The sequence below is a fragment of the Zalophus californianus genome, chromosome 13, assembly GCF_009762305.2.
Source record: "Zalophus californianus isolate mZalCal1 chromosome 13, mZalCal1.pri.v2, whole genome shotgun sequence".
Taxonomy (NCBI): domain Eukaryota; kingdom Metazoa; phylum Chordata; class Mammalia; order Carnivora; family Otariidae; genus Zalophus; species Zalophus californianus.
In genome coordinates, this window is record NC_045607.1 from 93,269,373 (window position 1) to 93,290,263 (window position 20,891).

Consider the following 20,891-nt stretch of genomic DNA (forward strand, 5'->3'; position numbering starts at 1 on the left):
ACAGACAATCTCATACTATCATCACCAAAAGGCACATGGTTCATGTAAACTATGTACCAGGAATTTATACTCATTCCGTGTAATACACAAACACGTCTATAATCCTCTAGTGATTAATCTCTAACAATTGCCTTTCGAATTCCTTTTCTAGCTAGTAGTCATTAAGTTTTAGAAATTAAGAACATCTGAACTAATAAAGTTGCAACTGGCAACAAAAAGTATTTATCTGTTTACTTATCTTTATGATTTTCATTCCTTAACCCCCATTACCTGCTTTCCCCGTCCCGTTTCCCCATGCCCCTGCCCACCTCCCCTCTGGTGACCAGCACTGTGTTCTCTGCGGTTAAGAGTTTGTTTCTTGGTTTGTGTCTCTCTGTCTCTTCTTTCCCCTTTGCTCGTTTAACTTCCACATACTAGTGAAATCGTACAGTTTGTCTTTCTCTGACTTATTTCACTTAGCATAATACTCTAGCTCCATCCACATCGTTGCAAATGGCAAGATTTCATTCTTTTTATGGATGGGTAATATTCCAAAGTATATATACATCACACCTTCTTTATTCATCTACTGATGAACACTTGGGCTGCTTCCATAAATCAGCTACTGTTGATAATGCTGCTATAAACAGCGGGGTGCATGTATCCCTTTGAATTAGTACTTTCGTATTCTTTGGGTAAATACCCAGTAGTGCAATTGCTGGATCATAATGTAGTTCTATTTTTGAGGAACCTCCATACTGTTTTCCAGAGTGGCTGCACCAGCTTGCATTGCCACCAACAGTGAGAGAGGATTCCCTTTTCTCCACATCCTCACCAACACTTGTTTCCTGTTTTTTATTTTAATCATTCTGACTGGTGTGAGGAGAGAGCTCACTGTAGTTTTGATCTGCATTTCCCTGATGATGAGTGATACTGAGCATCTTTTCATGTGTCTGTAGAACATGGGGATGTTTTCTTTGGAGAAATGTCTGTTCATGTCTTCTGCCCAATTTTTAACTGGATTGTTACTTTGGTGAGTTGTATCAGTTCTTTATATATTTTGGATACTAATCCTTTACTGGATGTGCCATTTGCAAATATCTTCTCGCATTCCATAGGTTGATGTTTACTTTTGTTGATGGTTTCCTTTACCGTGCAGAAGCTTTTTATGTAGATGTAGTTTATTTCTGCTTTTGTTTCCGTTGCCTCAGGAGACTTCTAGAAAAATACTGCTATGGCTGATGTCAGAAAGATCACCGCTTATGTTCTCTTCAAAAATTTTTATAGTTTCAGATCTCACCTTAAGTCTCTAATCCATTCTGAGTTTGTTTTTCTGTATGGTGAAAGTGGTCCAGTTTCATTCTTTTCCATGTTGCTGTCCACTTTTCCAAACACAATTTGTTGAGATGACTTCTTCCCACTATTCATTTCTCTTTTGTCAAAAATTAATTGACCATATAATTGTGGATTTCTGGGTTTTCTGTTCTATTCCACCGATCTATGTATCTGTTTTTATATCAGTATCATACAGCTTTAATTACTACCACTTTATAATATAACTTGAAATCTGGAATTGTGCCAGTTCCAGATTTATCTTTTTCAAGATTGCTTTGGCTATTTGAGGTCTTCTATGGTTCTACACAAATTTTAGGATTGTTGTTCTAGTTCTGTAAAAAATGCTGTTGGTATTTTGATAGAGACTGCATTGAATTGGAAGAATCCTTTGGATAGTATAAACATTTTCAAAATATTTGTTCTTCCAATTCATGAGCATGGAATATCTTTCCATTTTTTTGTGTGTGTCATCTTTAATTTCTTTCACCAATGTTTTATTAGTTTTTTGAGTAAAAATCTTTCACCTCTTAGATTAAGTCTATTCCTAGACAGTTGTTTTTGATGCAACTATAAATGGGATTGTTTTATTTGCACTTTCCACTGCTTCATTATTGTTGTATAGGAATACAACAGCTTTCTGTACATTGATTTTCTATCCTGTAACTTTACTGAGTTCATTTATCAGTTCCAATACTTTTTGGTGGAATCTTAGGGTTTCCTATATATAGTATCATATATATATATACACTATAATATGTATCATACATCATTTGCAATAACCTGCAAATAGTAGTTTTACTTCTTCCTCACACCAATTTGGATGTCTTTTATTTCTTTTGGTTGTGTAACTGTTGTGGTTAGTACGTCCAGTACTATAGTGGATACAAGTAGTGAGAAGAGACATCCTTGTCTTCTTCCTGACCTTAGGAGAAAGGCTCTCAGTTTTTCCCCATTAGGTATGATGTTCAATGTGGGCTTTTCTCATATGACCTTAATTATGTTGAGGTATGTTCCCTTCTCAGCCTGCTTTCTTGAGGGCTTTTATCATGAATGGATGCTGTACTTTGTCAAATGCTTTTTCTGCATATATTGAAAATATTTTTATTCTTTCTCTTACCAATGTGATGTATCACACAGTTTTTGCAAATACTGAACCACCCTTGCATCCCAGGAATAAATCCCATTTGATAATGCTGAAAAATTCTTTAACATATTGTTAGATACAGTTTGCTACTATTTTGTTAAGAATTTTTGCATTTTTACTCATGAGAGACATTGGCCTGTAGTTCTCTTTTTTTCTGGTGTCTTCAACCGGTTCTGCTATCAGGGTGACACTGGCTGCATAGAATGAATTTGGAGGTTTTCCTTCCACTTCTATTTTTTTGGAATAGTTTGAGAAAAAGTATTAATTCTTCTTTACAAGTTTGGTAGAAGTCACCTGTGAAACTGTCTGGTCCTGGACTTTTGTTTGTTGGGAGATTTTTGATTACCGATTCAATCTCCTTGCTGGTAATCAGTTTGTTCAAATTTTCTATCTCTTGCTGCTTCCATTTTGGCAAGTTACAGATTTCTAGGAATTTTTACTCATCTCTAAGCTGTCCAATTTGTTGGTATATATTTTTCATAATATTCAGTTACAATTGTTTGTATTTCTGTGGTGCTGATTGCTACTTCTCTTCTTCACTTGGGTCCTTTTTTTTTTTTTTTTAAATGAGCCTTGCTAGAGGTTTATCAATTTTGTTGATCTGTCCAAAGAACCAGCTCCTGGTTTCATTAATCTGTTCTACTGGGGTTTTTTAGTTTCTATTTATCATTTATTTCTGTTTGAATATTATTTCCTTCCATTTGCTAGGTTTGGGTTTTGTTTGTTCTTTTTCTAGTTCCTTTAAGCAGAAGGTTAGGTTGTTTGAGATTTTTCTTGCTTCTTAAGGTAGGCCTGTATTGCTATAAACTTCCCTCTTAGAACCAGTTTTGCTACATCCCAAAGATTTTGGACCATTGTATTTTCATGTTCATTTCTTTCCATGTAATTTTTTATTTTTTTGATTTCTTGGTTGACCCACTGTTTAGCAGCATGTTGTTTAACCTCGATGTATTTGTGTTCTTTCCATATTTTTCCTTGTGGCCGATTTCTAGTTTCATAGCATTGTAGTCAGAAAAGATACATGGTATGACTTCAATTTGAATTTGAGACTTGTTTTGTGGCCGAATATGTGACCTATTCTGAAGAATATTCCATGTTGCCTTGAAAAAAATGTGTATTCTGCTTTTTTAGGATGGAATGTTCTAAATACGTCTACTAAATCCATCTAGTCCAGGGTGTCATTCAAAGCTACTGTTTTGTTTTGTTTGGACGAACTGTCCATTGATGTAAGTAGGGTGCTAAAATGCCCTATTATTATTGTATTACTATCAGTTAGTTCCCTTACATGTTATTAACTCTTATTTATTTGGGTACTTTCATGCTGGGTGCATAAATATTTATAATTGTTACATCCTCTCACTGAGTTGTCCCCTTTATTACTATGTAGTGTCTCTCTTTGTCTATTACAGTCTGTTTTAAAGTTTATTTTGTCCGGTATTAGTATTGCTACCCAGGCTTTCTTTTGCCATCCATTTGCATGATAAATGTTTCTCCATCCCCTGACTTTCAATCTGCAGGTGTCTTTAGGTCTGAAATGAGTCTCTTGTAGACAGCATATAGGTGGGTTTGTTTTCTGTAATCTACTCTGTCACCCTGTGTCTTTTGATTGGAGCATTTAGTCCATTTACATTCAAAGTAACTATTGATATGTATTTATCAACATTTTGTTACTTATTTTGTGGTTGTTCCTATAAACTTTCTCTGATCCTTTTTTCTCTTCTCTTTCATGAATTGTTGACTTTCTTTAGTGATATACTTGGATTCTTATCTCTTTAATCTTTGCTTATCTATGACTGGTTTTAGATCTGTGGTTACCATTAGGTTAGTGACACCTGCATGTAGCAGTGTACATTAAGTTGATGGTCACTTACGTTTAAACCCATTCTTGACTCCTCTCCCCCCATTTTAGGTATACAATGTCATATTTTACATCCTTTTTATTTTATGAATCCTTTTACTTTTACAGAAATATTCATTTTTACTGCTTTTGATTTTTTCCTCTTTTCATACTCTCCCCCCTTATGATCTCTCCTTTCCACTCAGAGTCCCCTTTGATATGCCTTGTAGGGCTGGTTCAGTGCTCATGAACTCTTCCTTTTTGTCTGAGAAACTCTTTATCTCTCCTACTCTGAATGACAGCCTTGCTGGACAGAATATTCTTGGCTGCAAATGTTTCTCTTTCAGCACGTTGAATATAACATGCCACTTCCCTTCTAGCTTGCAAACTTTCTGCTGAAAAATCTACTCATAGCCTTATGCAGGTTCTTTGTAAATAGCTATCTCCTTCTACTGCTTTTAAATATTTTTTTTTTTAAGATTTTATTTATTCATTTGACAGCGAGAGACAAGCAAGAGAGGGAACACAAGCAGGGGGAGTGGGAGAGGGAGAAGCAGGCTTCCCGCTGAGCAGGGAGCCCGATGCGGGGCTCGATCCCAGGACCCTGGGATCATGACCTGAGCCGAAGGCAGACACCCAACGACTGAGCCACCCTTATTGCTACTTTTTGCCACTTTACTGTGTCTTGGGGTGGACCTCCTTGGGTTCAATTTTCCAGGGGATCTCTGTGCCTCCTGGATCTGGATGTTTCCTTCCCCAGATTCAGGAAGTTATTGGCTATTATTTCTTCAAATACATTTTCTGCCCCCTTTTCTCTCTCTTCTGTGATCTCAAAATGCAAATCTTAGTACCTTGATGCAGCCACTAAGTGCCCGAAGGCTATTCTTAATTTGCATAATTTTCTCTGCTCTCCTTTGCTCAGCTTACTTTCCTTTACTCTGTCTTCCAGGTCATTAATTTCTTCCTCCCCTTCACTTAGCCTATTTATTCCATCAAGTTTATTTTTGGTTTCACTTATAAGATTCTTGATCTGATTCTTTTTTTCTCTCTGTGTCAAGGGTCTCACTGATGTTCTCCATTCTTTCCTTCAGTCCAGTACCTTTATGATCATTACTGTAAATTCCCTATCAAATATATTACTTTTATCCATTTCACTTTGATCTCTTGCTGTGGTTTGATCCTGTTCTCGGTCTCATTTTGTCTGGCTTTCTAGGCTGTGTGTTAGGAAAGTCAGTTACTTCTCTTTCTCTTTTTGGTAAGAGCCTTGTGAAGAAGTCCCGTAATGCCCTGCAGTGCAGTGTCCCATTCCCCAGGTCCTGGCACTTCAGGGAGTGTCTCCTATGTGCGTTGCGTGTGCTCTGCTATTAAGTCTTGGGTGCTTTTTCCTTCAGTCCAGTCGTCTGTAGAGGCTCTCTTTGCCTTTTGTTTGCAATGTTTGGTCCCCAGCAGGATGGGATGCATTTTAACAAGAAATGCAGTGGTCAGGGGCGCCTGGGTGGCTCAGTTATTAAGTGTCTGCCTTCGGCTCAGGTCACAGTCCCGGGGTCCTGGGATCGAGCCCCACATCGGGCTCCCTGCTCGGTGGGAAGCCTGCTTCTCCCTCTGCCGCTCCCCCTGCTTGTGTTCCCTCTCTCGCTGTCTCTCTCTGTCAAATAAATAAAATCTTAAAAAAAAAAAAAAAAAAAAAGAAGTGCAGCGGTCCGCTTGCAAAAATGAGACCTGCACCCAAACTGACATGCTGCAAAATGTGCGGATCAGGAAATGTGGTGTTGGCAGGGTTTGTCTTGGTTTTTTCTGGGTGAAGGACCCACAGTGCTGGGACTGAAGGGAGCAAGACTGGGAAGGGCGGGTCCGCCGGGGAGGGGGGGCGGGTTTCGGGGGAGGGTGTGGAGTGCAGGTGTAAGCAAGTTAGGTAAGGAGTGCCGGCGCCACACTGGTCCCCACAGATGGTCTCTCTTCATGCTGAGGGCAGAGGAGGGAAACGGTGCCCGCCAGCTCCTTTGTTCGGTGGGGGTCCCCTCCCTATGATCACTGTCTCCCTGGGCCACACTTCAAGATGGGCAAATCACTCTCCCAGCTGCCACCAGTGTTTTTCAAACTGCTAGTTCTATGCCACATCTGCTCAGGCTGCTGCTGGTCAAGCTCGCTCTCTAAGGATGGGGGATTCAGCTTACTAACGCCCTCTCCCTCTGGGTTCTGAGCTGATTCCGCTGATTTTTAAAATCCCAGGCTTTAAGTCCTGCTGATTACAAGAACCCACAAACCCGGACCCTCTTGCTTTCAAAGGCAAACGTTACAGGGATTCAACCTCCCCATTCCCGGGCTCCCTGGTCTGAAACTGTTTAGTGCCCTCCTCCTTCCCACCAGCTCCCTCCACACCTGAAACGGTCATCGTCTGTTCTGCTCCCAGACCACATCTTCACCTTTCCTACCTTCTTTGATGGGGCATTTTTGCTACCTTTAGTTGTGGAGCTTGTTTTTCCAGTCTTCAGATCATTTTCTCGGTTATTTAGGCTCCTATGTTATCTAGTTGTGTCCATGGGACAAGGGAGCTTAAGGCCCTCCTACTCAGCCATCTTGCCAGCAAACCATCAAAAAATTATTTTTTTACACAAATTTGTACTACTAGAAATAATGATGAAAGAAAATGTATACAAGAAGTAGGATCTATGGTTTCTGTTAAAGAAAAAAGAGAGATGAGGAATGGAGACGTATTTTTGTTGAAGGAAACAAATAATTTTATCCTTAAGTAAAATAATTATCCCAGAATAAGGGGGGAAAAAAGGAAAAAAACAGAACAAAACCTAAATAGATATAGAAAATTTTAGAAGGTCTGTGGAAAAAGGAATCTTAAGAAACATACTTTGTGTGTGGTCAAGCTAAGGTTAGGACGGGCCTATTTAAGTTAAAAAAAAAAAAAAAGAAAAACAAGAATTTTATTTTAAAAGTACCCCAGTGCAAGCTTAGAATTTGGCTTTGTTAAATAGACAAGATTCGTTTTAGAATACTAGTCTGCTCTTAACAAAAAATTATGAACAAAGACCTTTCTCTATCTTTAATGTAATAACTTACAAGAATAATTTCCTGTGTTCCACGTTGTCTTCAACTGTCTTTGACTTCTTAGAAAAATAAGTCTTCTCTATTAAAACAGTTAAATTGAGGCGCCTAGGTGGCTAAGCGTCTGCCTTCGGCTCATGTCGTGGTCCCAGGGTCCTGGGATCGAGCCCTCCATCGGGCTCCCTGCTCGGCGGGAAGCCGGCTTCACCCTCTCCCACTCCCCCTGCTTGTGTTCCTGCTCTTGCTGTCTCTATCAAATAAAATAAAATCTTTAAAAATAAATAAAACAGTTAAGTTTTGTGGAGGTTTTTTTACATGTACTTACCACTGAAATCTTTACTGTCATTTTCGTTGAAGGGATAACAAAGCACCGCTTCACAAACTCAGTCCTATTTGATCAAATGTTTTAAACCTTTTGACATTTTTTGAAAAAGAATACAAGCAGGGGGAATGACAGGTAGAGGGAGAAGCAGGCTCCCTGCTGAGCATGGAGCCCAATGCAGGGCTCGATCCCACGTGACCTGAGCTGAAGGCAGACGCTTACCCAACTGAGCCACTGAGGCACCCCAAGCTTTTAACATTTTTAATAAACTTCCCCAAATCAAATTCTGAACAAAGTAAAAAGAAAAACATTAATTTAACAATGTAATCTTTTGCTGCTGGAGGGTCTTGCCGCAGTGTTGATGGCTATTAATCCATCAGAGTGTTGGCGGCTGAAGCCTGGGTGACTGTGGCCGTTTCTGAAAATAAGACATCCGTTAAGTTTGCCGTATGAATTGACTCTTCTTTCAGGGAAAAATTTCTCTGTAGCATGTATTTCTCTATAGCACATGATGCTGTTTGGTAGCATTTTACCCACAGAACTTCTTACAAAACTAGAGCCCATGCTCTCAAACCCTGACGCTGCTTTACAACTATGTTCCTATGATATTCTAAATCCTTTGTTTTTATTTCAACAATCTTCACGGCATCTTAACCAGTAGATTCCATCTCAAGAATCCACTTTCTTGGGGCGCCTCGGTGGCTCAGTCGTTAAGCGTCTGCCTTCAGCTCAGGTCATTCTTTCCTCTTCCGTAAGAGGCAACTCCTCATCTGTTCAAGTTTTATCATGAGATTCTAGTAGTTCAGTCCCATCTTCAGGCAACACTTCTGATCCTGGTCCGCTTGCTATTTCCCCCACATCTGCAGTGACTTCCTCCACTGAAGTCTTGAATCCCTCAAAGCCATCCATGGTGTGTTGGAATCAACTTCTTCCAAATTTCTGTTGATGATGACATTTTGGCCTCTTCCCATGAATCACAAATGTTTTTTATGGCATCTAGAATAGTGAATCCTTTCCAGAAGTTTTCAGTTGACTTTGCCCAGACCCATCAGAAAAATCACTATCTATGGCAGCTATAAAACCTTACAAAAGGTATTTCTTCAATAATACTTGAAAGTCGAAATTACTCCTTAATCCATGGGCTGCAGGATGGATGTTGTGTTACCAGCATGAAAACATTAATCTTATTGGATATCTCCATCAGAGTTCGTGGGTGACCAAGTGCGCTGTCAATAAGCAGTCATTTATATTTTGAAGAGACTTTTTTCCTTGACCGTAGCTCTTAACAGTAGACTTAAAATACTCCATAAACCATGTTGTACACAGACGTGCTATCCCCAGGCTTTGTTGTTCCATTTCTACAGCACGAACAGAGTAGATTTAGCCTACTTCTTAAGATCTCTAAGATTTTCAGAATGGTAAATGACTACTGGCTTCAACTTAAAGTCATCAGCTGCATTAGCCCCTAACAAGACAGTGTCCTCTGAAGCTTTGAAGCCATGCACTGACTTCTCTCCAGCTAGGAAGTCTTAGATAACACCTTTCATCTTAAGGCTGGTTCATCTACACTAAAAATGTTGTTTAACGGAAGCATCTTCACTAATTCTCTCAGCTAGACCTTCTGGATCACTTGCTGCAGCATCTACATCAGTACCTCCTGCTTCACCTTGCACTTTTATGTCAGAGACAGCTTCTTTCCTAAGACCTCATTAACCAACCTCTACTAGCTTCAAACTTTTCTTCTGCAGTTTTCTCGCCCCGTTCAGCCTTCTTGGAATTGAAGAGTCAGGGCCTTGCTCTGGGTGAAACTTTGGCTGAATGGAATGTTGTGGCCGGTTTGATCATTTACCCAGACCAAACTTCCTCTGTATCAGCAGTAAGACTGCTTCACATTCTTAATCACTTGTGTGTTCACTGGAGTAGCATTTTTTTTAAAGACTTTATTTCTTTGACAGAGAGAGACACAGTGAAAGGGAACACAAGCAGGAGGAGTGGGAGAAGAAGAAGCAGGCTTTCCACCAAGCAGGGAGCCCGATGCAGGGCTCGATCCCAGGACCCTGGGACCATGACCCGAGCCAAAGGCAGATGCTTAACGACGGAGCCACCCAGGTGCCCCTGGAATAGCATTTTTCATTTCCTTCAAAAACTTCCTTTGCAACCACAGCTTGGTTAACTGGTTCAAAAGGCCTAGATTTCAGTCCATTTTAGCTTTCAACATGCCTTCCTCACTAAGCTCAATCCTTCCTAGCTTTTGATTGAAAGTGAGAGCCAATGACTCTTCCTTTCAGTTGAACATGTAGAGACCATTATAGGATTATTAGTTGGCCTAATTTCAATATTGTTGTATCTCAGGGGAGAGCAGGAGACAGGGAAACAGCCAGACAGTAGCGCAGTCAGAACACACGAAACACTTATCGATTAGGTTGACCTCCTTATTTGCGCATGGTTTGTAGTACCCCAAAACAATTACAATAGTAAAATCAAAGATCAATGATCAAAGATCACAAGTATCACATTAACAAAAATGTACGAAATATTGTGAGGATTATCAAAATGTGACACAGACACACAAAGTAAGCAGATACTGTTAAAAAAATAGCACCAGGGCACCTAGCTGGCTCAATCAGAACATGTAACTCTTGACCTTGGGGTTGTGGGTTTGAGCCTCACAATGGGTATAGAGAATACTTCAAAAAATAAAATCTTTTAAAAAAAGAAGAAGAAAATGGCGCCAACAGACTCAACAAAGGGTTGCCACAAAACTTCAATCTATTAAAAAAAAAAATACTGTTATCTGCAAAGCACAATAAAGTGAAGTGCAATAAAACAGGTATGGCAAGCATTTACATGGTAAGCATTATCAAAGAAAAAGTAATACTAACCCTTCTTTACGCTGCACTTTCATAAATATAAGTATTCTGGAAATTATATGGAAATCTTAAAAATTTGAAATGTCCTGGCACATGTTGTAAGTCGCAATTCCAGCTACTGTCTTACAATACTGTAGGATACAAAAATAAACCCCCCTGTCAATTACCTTATAATAATGTCTCATCTGACCCTTAACCATCACCAATTTTAAGTCTTTCATCACAGTTATTGTTTTACTCTGATGATTTTACAAAACTGTGCCTGCAAAAATGCTTCATCTTCAAGGAGATTCACAGAAAAGACCCTGACAAGTACTCTAGAATAAAGATTTCTGAAACTCTCAAAATCATAAAACTGAACTAGGGTAAGAATTTCCAAAACTCTGACGCAAAAACTGAACTGCTAACAAAAGACAAAGAATTGCAGAGGACTGAATAAACTGATAAAGATGATCATGATTTTTATGACTTCATTTAAAACACTGCTGGTTCTTAGTGTTTTGTTTTCCTAATTTAAAGGACCCCCTTTTCTCCTCTCGAGTTATCTATGACTTAACAGCAATTTAGTAACGTGAGTCTTTTTAACAAGGGTTGACAACGTATGTTTCTGCATAAGTTCAGTACGAATCTGTTCTCCCAGGGCGCCTGGGTGGCTCAGTTGGTTAAGCGTCTGCCTTCGGCTCAGGTCATGATCCCAGGGTCCTGGGACTGAGCCCTGCATCAGGCTCCTTGCTCAGCGGGGAGTCAGCTTCTCCCTCTCCTCCTCCCCCCTGCTCATGCACACTCTCTCTCAAATAAAATCTTAAAAAAAAAAAAAAAAAAAGAATCTGTTCTCCCTATGACAGGAAACAATTAGACAAGTCCCTGTCTTGGCTTTTTAGCCTAAAGAGACTTTTGAAGTTCAATCCGAGATTCCCTATGAAAAGTTCCAGCGAAGTAGATTTAAAAAGAGCCTTTACGGCCAAAACACTATTCTTCCTGCACTTATATAAATAATCAAGACAAGTTTATCGGAAACTATACTTAATCCGCAAAATTAGTCTTATGTTCTTATTTTTAATAGAAATGGATATGATATAAGGAAAAAATTATATCAAATAATATGCCTTTATGGATCAGTCTATTTTTTGTTTTCTACCCATGAACTGGGCTGGTTCCAGAATTCTAGTTTCCTCTAATATTTGGCTAGAACTCTAACATTTCCAATTTTCTCCCACTTTTTGGACACGAAATCACCATGAAACTAAAATTGACTCTTTCCTAGAACCATGTACCCTAAAACTGGACAACCTGATAGAAACTTCAAAGGAATCACACTGCTCATGTGTGGACAGTTTTCGTGCCTGTTGCTATGTGGCTGCTCAGAAAGATCACCAGGGACATTATTGCTGCAAACCAGGAGAATCTGTCAGGTTGCCACTATCTGCCCTCACTCCATCTAAAGATGCTCAGAACCCTACATTTAGAAACCTCAACTGGCTGCTCATCAAATTCACAAAACAGAATTTATAATTTGCTCAAACTACTAACCTTTGTTTTTTTGTTTCCACAGAAATGCCTCTCATTAAATCACCTAATCGATCTCACCTTACAGAGGCCTAATTTACATGGAAGCCCACCCGCACCACCTTCTGAAATACAACATCCTCTTGTTCATCCTACGTGTTTTGAACATAAGTGTTTGCTTATATGTTCTGTTGTGCTCTATGTAATCATTTAAAAAAAATGATTTAGGTAAAACCTGACTTACGTAAAAACTGACTTAGGTAAAACCTGAATCTGATTATAACCCACTTGATTTATTTGGTTAAATTTTAGCTCCTGGGAATCCCGACTCTGGGAAATTTTTCAATCTTTGGCTACTGTTCTCACAGTCGTCATACTAACCCGTCTAGTGCACTATAATCTCTCGAAGGTTTTAAATGCCTATTGGCAGCCGCTCACATGACAAATGTCATCCATCAGGATAAACAACTCAATGATATCAACAATAACCACATGAATGACAAAGACAGTGACTACACAGACCTCCAACCTGATGACTCAACTACTGGAAACAGCAAATGTGTTTATTCTTCTGCCTGACTACATCAGCGGTAGTAACCAAGAATAACATCATAATTGTTGGTCATACTCTCAGCCTGCTAAGTAAATGACCAAAAGGGGGGAACTGTTAAAATCAAGGACAGGCAGAGACTAGCCTTGAAGATTCCCTGAGCAGACAGAACCAGTTTAGTCATGCAGGCAAAGCTTAATTCAGCTTACCTGGCAAGGTTAACCTGATCTGGAACATTCCTTTCTTGTGCCTCTGAAAATCACAAGCAAAACTTGAACTGTTTCCCAAGGTTAATATGAGATAACCTCTGATCAATTCCGTATCATTTAAGAAAATTCTAATATTGTAACTAACCATTGTATAAATTAAACAGTCATTGCCTTCTCACTATATAAGCTTCTTTATAACAATATACCCCTAATCCTCATTCTATGTTCTGATTTCAGCACTCCAGGTTTGCAAACTGTATCTCTGGTGTGTGCACAACAAACTTTTACTAATTACTACATCAGTTATTCATTGGTTTTACTCTGGCTATTCTGAACCTTTGACAATATCAAAGAACATGATTTCCCAGAAGTGAAAAAAAGCACAATAAATTCAATGGGTGACATTAACAGTAGGCTAATCTTGTTAAAAGATTGAACAGAGAGAGATTAGAAGAAAATATCCTGAATGAAGCATGAAGAGGATAAGAAACTGAGAGGGTCTAATATGCTTTCAATGGATTCTGTAAAGGGGGTGGTAGGCAGGAGAAATACTTTAAAAGATGGTGCCTACAAACTTTTCAAAAATGAAAAGAACTTCAGTACAGATTTAATTGCACCTACAAAAACAAAATATACATAAAAATATATACGTAGACACATCATAGCAAAACTGTTGAAAACCAAAGATTAAAAAAAAAAAATCTATAAAAGGAGAAGAAATCAGAGACAAACCATGAGAGACTATGGACCCTGGGAAACAAAATGAGGGTTTCAGAGGGGAGGGGGGGGTGGGAGGATGGGGTAACTGGGTGACGAGCATTAAGGAGGGCATGTGTTGTGATGAGCACTGGGTGTTATATGCAACCACTGAATCACTGAACACTACATCAAAAACTAATGATCTACTATACAGTGGCTAACGGAACATAATAAAAAATAAAAATTAAAAAAAAAAAAAAAAAGACAAATTCCAGGCGCCTGGGTGGCTCAGTTGGTTAAGAGTCTGCCTTCAGTTCAGGTCATGATCCCAGAGTCCTGGGTTCGAGTCCCACATCAGGCTCCTTGCTCAGCAGGGAGCCTGCTTCTCCCTCTCCTCTGCCTGCTCCCCGCTTGTGCTCTCGCTCTCTGTCAAATAAATAAATTAAATCTTAAAAAAAAAGCAAATTCCACTCATGGGAGTAAATATTAAACTGACAGCTTACTTCTCATAGAGGGACTAGAAACCGAATATGTAATTCAGGAACTTCTTTCAACACCTTAGAAGAAAACCAACAATTTAGGCAATTCAATACACATCAAAATTATCCCTCGAAAAGAAATCAACTTGTGAAATTTTTAGCTAACAAAATCAGAGAATTCACTATTAGCAATCATTCAACAGGTGAGAAACACAAAGAGTGTTCTTCAGGCAGAAGGACAATGTTCAAAGATGGAGGACCGGAATTACAGCAATGAATGAAAAACAATAAAAAGGGTAAATCCAAATGGTTATTGATTATACAAATTAATAATGTCTTAAGATAAAATAGATACAGAATTAAAAGAGCACAACAGTGGCATATAAGTGAAAATGAGATAAATGAAGTTTAAGTGCCCAGGAAAAGAGGCAAATAACCAATTACATTTTGAGAAGTCAAAAACAACAGGTGTTTTAAATAACTTCCAAGTTAACAACAACAACAAGAAAGCATCCAAAGAAAAACAAAAAAGGAGAGGAAAAAAAGCACATTAAACAGGTATAATAAAGAGAAAATACTTATTAAGATAAAATTTACACCCAACTATGTCAATGATTTTGTTAAGTGACAACAGACCAAATGTTCCAAATGTAAGAAACATTGTCAGGCTAGATTGTTTAAATTCCAATGATAAATTGTTGACAACAGACTCATTCAAAATGTAAGTACACAGAAAGTATGAAAATAAAGAGAAAAAAAATACACACGTTACATATATTAACCAGAAAAGACAGTGCCGCTACATTAATATTCAGCTAAACAAACTTTGTCCTAACTATACATTTGTCTTAAAGAGGAACACTTAATAATTTTTGAAAACTCAACTGATGAGGAAGACCTACAACTCTAAACATGTATGCACCTAACAACATATCCTCAGAATATATAAAGCAAAAACTATCAAAACTAAGAAGGAACAGACAAATGCAAGATTACAGTGTTAATACATTTCTGTTGCTGAGCAATACAACCAGTAGACTAAAAGGAAAAACTAATAAGGACGTTAAATTCAACATGACTAACCAAGCTGAACAAACATATAGACACTGCATCCAACAAATACAGAAGCACATTCTTTCCAAGCACACACTGGGCATTTACAAATTGGGCCATAAAGCAAGTTTCAAAAATTTCATAAGCTTTTAAATAGTGTTCTGACCACAACAGAATTGAGACAGAAATATAGGCAGAGGGGCGCCTGGGTGGCTCAGCAGGTTAAGTGTCTGCCTTCAGCTCACATCATAATCCCAGAGTCCTGGGATCGCACCCCACATTGGCCTCCCTGCTCAGCAGGGAGTCTGCTTCTCCCTCTGCCCTTCGCCATGCTAACGCACTCTCTCCCTCTCCCATAGATAAATTAAATCTTAAAATATATATATATATATATATATATATATATAGGCAGAGCAGAGACGATTCTTAAGAGCAGTGAAACCACTGTGTATGATGCTATAATGGTGGATACATACCACATATTTATCAAAACTCATAAAATATACACCAACAACAGTAAATACTGACATAAAACTATGGACTTAGAATGGTGATGATGTGTCAACAAAGGTTCAGTGACAAACAAACATACAATCTGGGGCAGGATGTTGATTATGGGGGAGGCTGGAGGGGATGGTGGGGGAATCAGGAGGTACAAGAGACTCTATACTTTCTGCTCAATTTTGCTGTGAACTTAAAACTGCTTTTAAAAATAAAGTCTATTTTTAAAAAAGATTTATCTGTCAGGTTATATTAAGTACGCTTTGGTTACAAACCCCAGAAATCTTAGTTAGGAAAACTTAACCCAAAATACTTCCCACTTCCCACCCCTACCCTCCCACTTCTCTTCTCTTCTCCACCCCGCCCCTCCTGCACCTCCCTCTGCTTTCTGCTCACTGTAGACACATAAAAGCCCGGGACTGCAGGAATCTCCATCCGGAAACATGATCACCGGCAGGAGGAAGGGGATGTGGCAAATCTCACCACTGCTTTTAAAGTTTATGTGACAAGTGTCTTCTCACATTTCACTGACCAAGATAAATACACAGCCACATCTAACTCAGGAAGCAGGAACCAGATACTACCACACACCCACTATAGTATCTAAAATTACAAAGACCAATAATACCATATATTGATGAGGATGCAGAGCCACAAGAATGTATTTACCATAGTAGGATGAAAAACTGGTACATCTACTTTGGAAAAGTTTGGCATTATCTACTAATATTGAACACAGACCTAATATATGACCCAGCAATCCTACTCCTAAGTGTACCGAACACAAAAGTATACAAGAAACACATACCTGAGAGTTCACAGCAAGTCCACTCATGTGAGCCCAGTGACAGCCATGAAAATGAGCCTCTTGGATCACCTACCATGGAGAGATGCTCCACTCCTAACTCACCAACACACTCCACCCCAGCACCACACGTCCCCCACAGGCTGTTTCTAGCCAATGACCAGCCGCAGGCAGAACACTAAAGCGGGCTTATTCCTGCAGGACAAGGGACTCCTGGGACTCCCAACTGTGGCTAGAAGACTCCTCACTGGCCTTGCTTAAATTTTCTCAGAACTGCACTGCGGTCATCAAGCTTTGCCTCCCAAACATTCTTCATCCCTTCCTCCTCCACATGCAGCAGACCTCCAAGGTGATGACAATGCCCACACATTTATCTCCCCCACTACATCTAAATCTGATCCAAACTTGGGACGCCTGGGTGGCTCAGTTGGTTAAGCGTCTGCCTTCAGCTCAGGTCATGACCCCAGGGTCCTGGGGTCAAGCCCCACATCGGGCTCCCTGCTCAGTGGGGAGCCTGCTTCTCCCTCTCCCTCTCCCTCTGCCCCTTCCTCCTCCGCTTGCGTTCTCTCTCTCAAGTAAGATCTTTTAAACAAACACACACACCTGATCCAAATTTGCTGTCCTCTGGTTCTTGGGAGACCTGAACTAACAGTCTCCAACTGGGAACATCCCAATCTTTATCAACAAGAGAATGAAGACCCATGAATAGTACAATTCATACATGAAACTACAACTCTAGTGACCACATAAATGAAATTCACGATGAATAGTTCCACAGTCAGGGTGTCACAGACCATGAATGTGCCACTACTTCTACACATTTCACACACATACACACACACACACACACACTGAAAAAAAAAGCAAGACTCTGAAGTCAACAGTCCTCAAACAGAAGGCAGATCTGCTATGAACCCAGATTAAGCCATTTAGAGCCCAGCCGTTACTGGGTCAGCCAGAGCCCTCCTCCTGCCCCCTCCTCCGCCCACCCACCCCCGCCATTAGCCACTTATAAAAGCCTGCTGGGACTCCAACATACTCTCCGGCAAATACTTAAAAGCATAGATACAAAGACATACAAACATCTTAAAACACACACACACAGAACATAGTTCTGTAACTTGCTTCTTAATAAGTATTTTGTTTCCTACAGAGTGTAGTAAAATTTTCCTCTTATTTGTAATAGTGACACAACATTCCAGCGTATCTATATAAAATTCACTTATTTTGCCCTAACCCCAATATTGGACAGGTGTTTCAAATTTGTCATATCACAAATACTACTATCATGAAAAATCTTACACATGCAGATTTGCAAACTCATACAAATGTATCTATACAACAAATTCGTATCAGTGGAACTGCTAAGCCACACAGTATGGACGTTTAAAAATGTCTAAATACAGGGGCACCTGAGTGGCTCAGTCGGTTAAGTGTTGGACTCTTGGTTTCTGCTCAGATCATGCTCTCAGGGTCCTGGGATCAAGTCCTGTGTCAAGCTCTAAACTCAGGAGGGAGTCTGCTAGAGAGTCTCTCCCTCTGCCCCTTCCCCACTCTCTCTCTAAAATCTTTTTTTGAAAAGTGTCTAAATATAATGAAACTACTTTCCAACAAAGTTCTACCAAACTACAGCCCCACCAATGACATAATGTATTGAAAAACTATATATACTTTAGATGAATCTTACTTTATTAGACTAATACCTTAGAAATTATGAAAAGTGGGCTGCCTGGGTGGCTCGGTCGGTTAAGCATCTGCCTTCAGCTCAGGTCATGATCCCAGGGTCCTGGGATCCAGTCCCACATCGGGTTCCCTGCTCAGTGGGGAGCCTCTGCTTCTCCCTCTGCCTGCTCCTTCCCCTGCTTGGGCGCTCTCTCTCTCTCATTCTGTGACAAATAAATAAATAATCTTTAAGAAAAAAAATTATGAAAAGTAATTATAAATGGAAGTACATGATAGGATCACTTCTTTCACTGAGTCAATTTAAAGGAAAAAGCTTACAGAAGTAAACAATACCGAAGTAAACCAAAGAAATTACTGGTAGATACAACCCAAACATTAATTCTAAATTAAAACAAGACCATTCCAGGGCACCTGGGTGGCTCAGTCGGTTGAGCGTCCAATTCTTGATTTCAGCTCAGGTCATGATCTCAGGGTCGCAGGATGCAGCCCCATGTTGGGCTCCATGATCAGCTGTGGGGGGGGGGGGGTTCTGCTGGAGATTCTCTCTCCCTCTCCCCCTGCTTGCTCGCTCGCTCTGTCTAGAAAAATAAATAGATCTTTAAAAAAAATAATAAATATGGGACGCTTGGGTGGTTAAGCATCTGCCTTTGGCTCAGGTCATGATCCTGCTCAGCAGGGAGTCTGCTTCTCCTTCTGCCCCTCACCCCACTCACGCTCTCTCTCTCAAATAAATGAGTCTTTAAAAAAAATAATAAAAGAAAACAAGACCATTCCACAGACGTGCCACCCCAGGAACCAACTATCATCACTGCATTTACGGATCCTGCAGTTCCCACTGAGAAGAGTGACCAGAGCTCTGTAGGATACTGGGGCTCCCTTTGCAACTGCAATATAAGGCATAACCTCTGAATCCTCCCAGGATGGGTGAGCAGGTCTTTCACAACAAAGCCACTCCAACATTCCAATCTCTCTAAGCCTTCCTCCATTATATACCAAGACAGTTCTGTCATCTCAGCTTTGCTTAGACAGACGACCTTTTGATTTGTTTAAGGCAATCAACCAGCACTCTAATCCCTCGAGCTACCAACTGATCCAGAATGCCCACTTAAAAGCCCGTATCAACAAATTCAGCCTAACCCACCTTCGTGTCCCTTCCACCATTATCAAACACCCTTAAGATCCATTCCCACAAATACCCCCAGGTCCCACCTATACAGTGGCAAACCAATCTTTTGGATCTCATGAGTCACACTGTCTATACCTCCTACTTTGGGGCCTGCTGGGACGATCCTTGGGGAAGGGTAGGCAATTACAGGTTTGCCATGCAAAGGAGAGTAAGTTCCTCACACAGGGGTTGGAAAAGCTGCTTCTACTGGCAAAGGTAGCACAGAATTTAGGTCTCCAGCTTAACTGGAATCTGACCATACGTTTCCTAATCCAATTTTTACGATTCCACTCCTTATCAATCAATGCTCTTGCTTACAAATTTGGAATTCAATTTGCATTTTTTAGGGCAGACGCAGAAACTTTCAGGTCCCTTATGTGGAACCCCAGTTGGCATTTAAAACCCTGAGCTCATCATTTTGTTTTGTAATGTTTTAACGTGGCTAGACTGAACCACATTCCCCAGAACTTCCTTTCCCGTTTGGTTCTGGTTTGGGCCACAAGAGGGCTCTGGTACAGCAGGTAGACAGTGCGGCACATGCGGCACCACATGTGTAGCCTGCGTCCGCTGGCCTTCTGGTTCCCCTCACTGCGGCCAGGCAGGGCTGCCCTTGCAAGGCTGCTGCAGTGGCCCATCTTTTCCCCAGGTTCCCTGAGAGTCCTACCTCCTGGGCCATGTGTGTGGTCAGCTCCAAGACCAAAGTCAGAGGCAACAGAACGGACACAACTTTCAATTTGTCCCATAGAGCAGACCAGACATAACTACACAGCACCCATCTCTCTCCTTAGACAACTGCCCAGGAGGGTTTGAGCACTCAACAACCCAGGCACTGAGCTGAGAACTAGAAAAGTAATTACAGGCAAAAACAGGAACAGTCTCTGCTTTCATGAAGCTCAATCTCCTAGAGAAAATGAAAATTCACTAAGTTAATTTATACTGTAATTTTGAAGTAGCAGTAAGGACAGCAGTATCTCTAATAGGAGAATTTGACTACAGGGAAGTCAAGAAAAAAAACTCAAGAACTTCAGAAAATTGATGGCTGCTGTAGTGTGTGATAGACAAAGTTCTTTAGACTACTCTCTTTATCATGAAAATCTGCAAACTCACGCAAAAAGAATCTCATGAAAAAGTGATGCTGGAGACAAACTCTTAGAGAAGGCTAGGAAGAACTGAAACAGGACCAAAAAACAAAACATTCCAGGCAGAGGAAAAAGAACCAGTGCCACATGCCCTGTGGAGAAGGTGCTAGGCACAGGAGAATGACAAGCATGGCTGAAGCAAGGAAAACAACGGGAGACGTGGTTTAAGGTGAGGCTGAGGTGCCAAAGGATAAAAATTATGTATGCCCTTGAGATCATGTTACTAAGTTCAGTACTTACAGCCACTGAAAGCTTTAAGTAAAAGGGTGACATAATGAGATCCACCTTTTTAAACTCTAATTTTTTTACACTAAACAAATTTCAGTTATCTTTTACCCAAAAATCTCACTGTGTTAAAGCTAAACGTGCACAAATACAAAAAAACATATCCACAGGGTTATTCCCTGCAGCAACCTTTATAACAGCAATAGAATATAAACAACCTATGTTCATCATTAGGAAACTACAAGCACAAAAGAATGGAAAAGAGCTTATGTAAAACAATCACCAGAATATATTAAGTAAAAAAGAACAGTGTTGAGTTCTACCATCTTTAAA

The 20,891-nt window shown here is 40.0% G+C and overlaps 1 protein-coding gene across 9 annotated transcripts in view; it reads right to left on the reverse strand.

The window, feature by feature from the left end:
• SPIN1 (spindlin 1) overlaps nt 1-20,891 on the reverse strand; it is a 77,214-nt gene that overhangs the window by 50,541 nt on the left and 5,782 nt on the right. Inside the window, exon 1 of one of the 9 annotated variants that reach the window (XM_027614516.2) lies at nt 18,441-18,463. The exons of 7 other annotated variants lie outside the window; for them this stretch is intronic. The gene's annotated coding sequence lies outside the window, so the exon portion shown is untranslated. Of the gene's footprint in view, nt 1-18,049; nt 18,183-18,440; nt 18,464-20,891 lie in introns of those variants that run through there. One more of the 9 variants, XM_027614514.2, reaches the window with a different exon arrangement.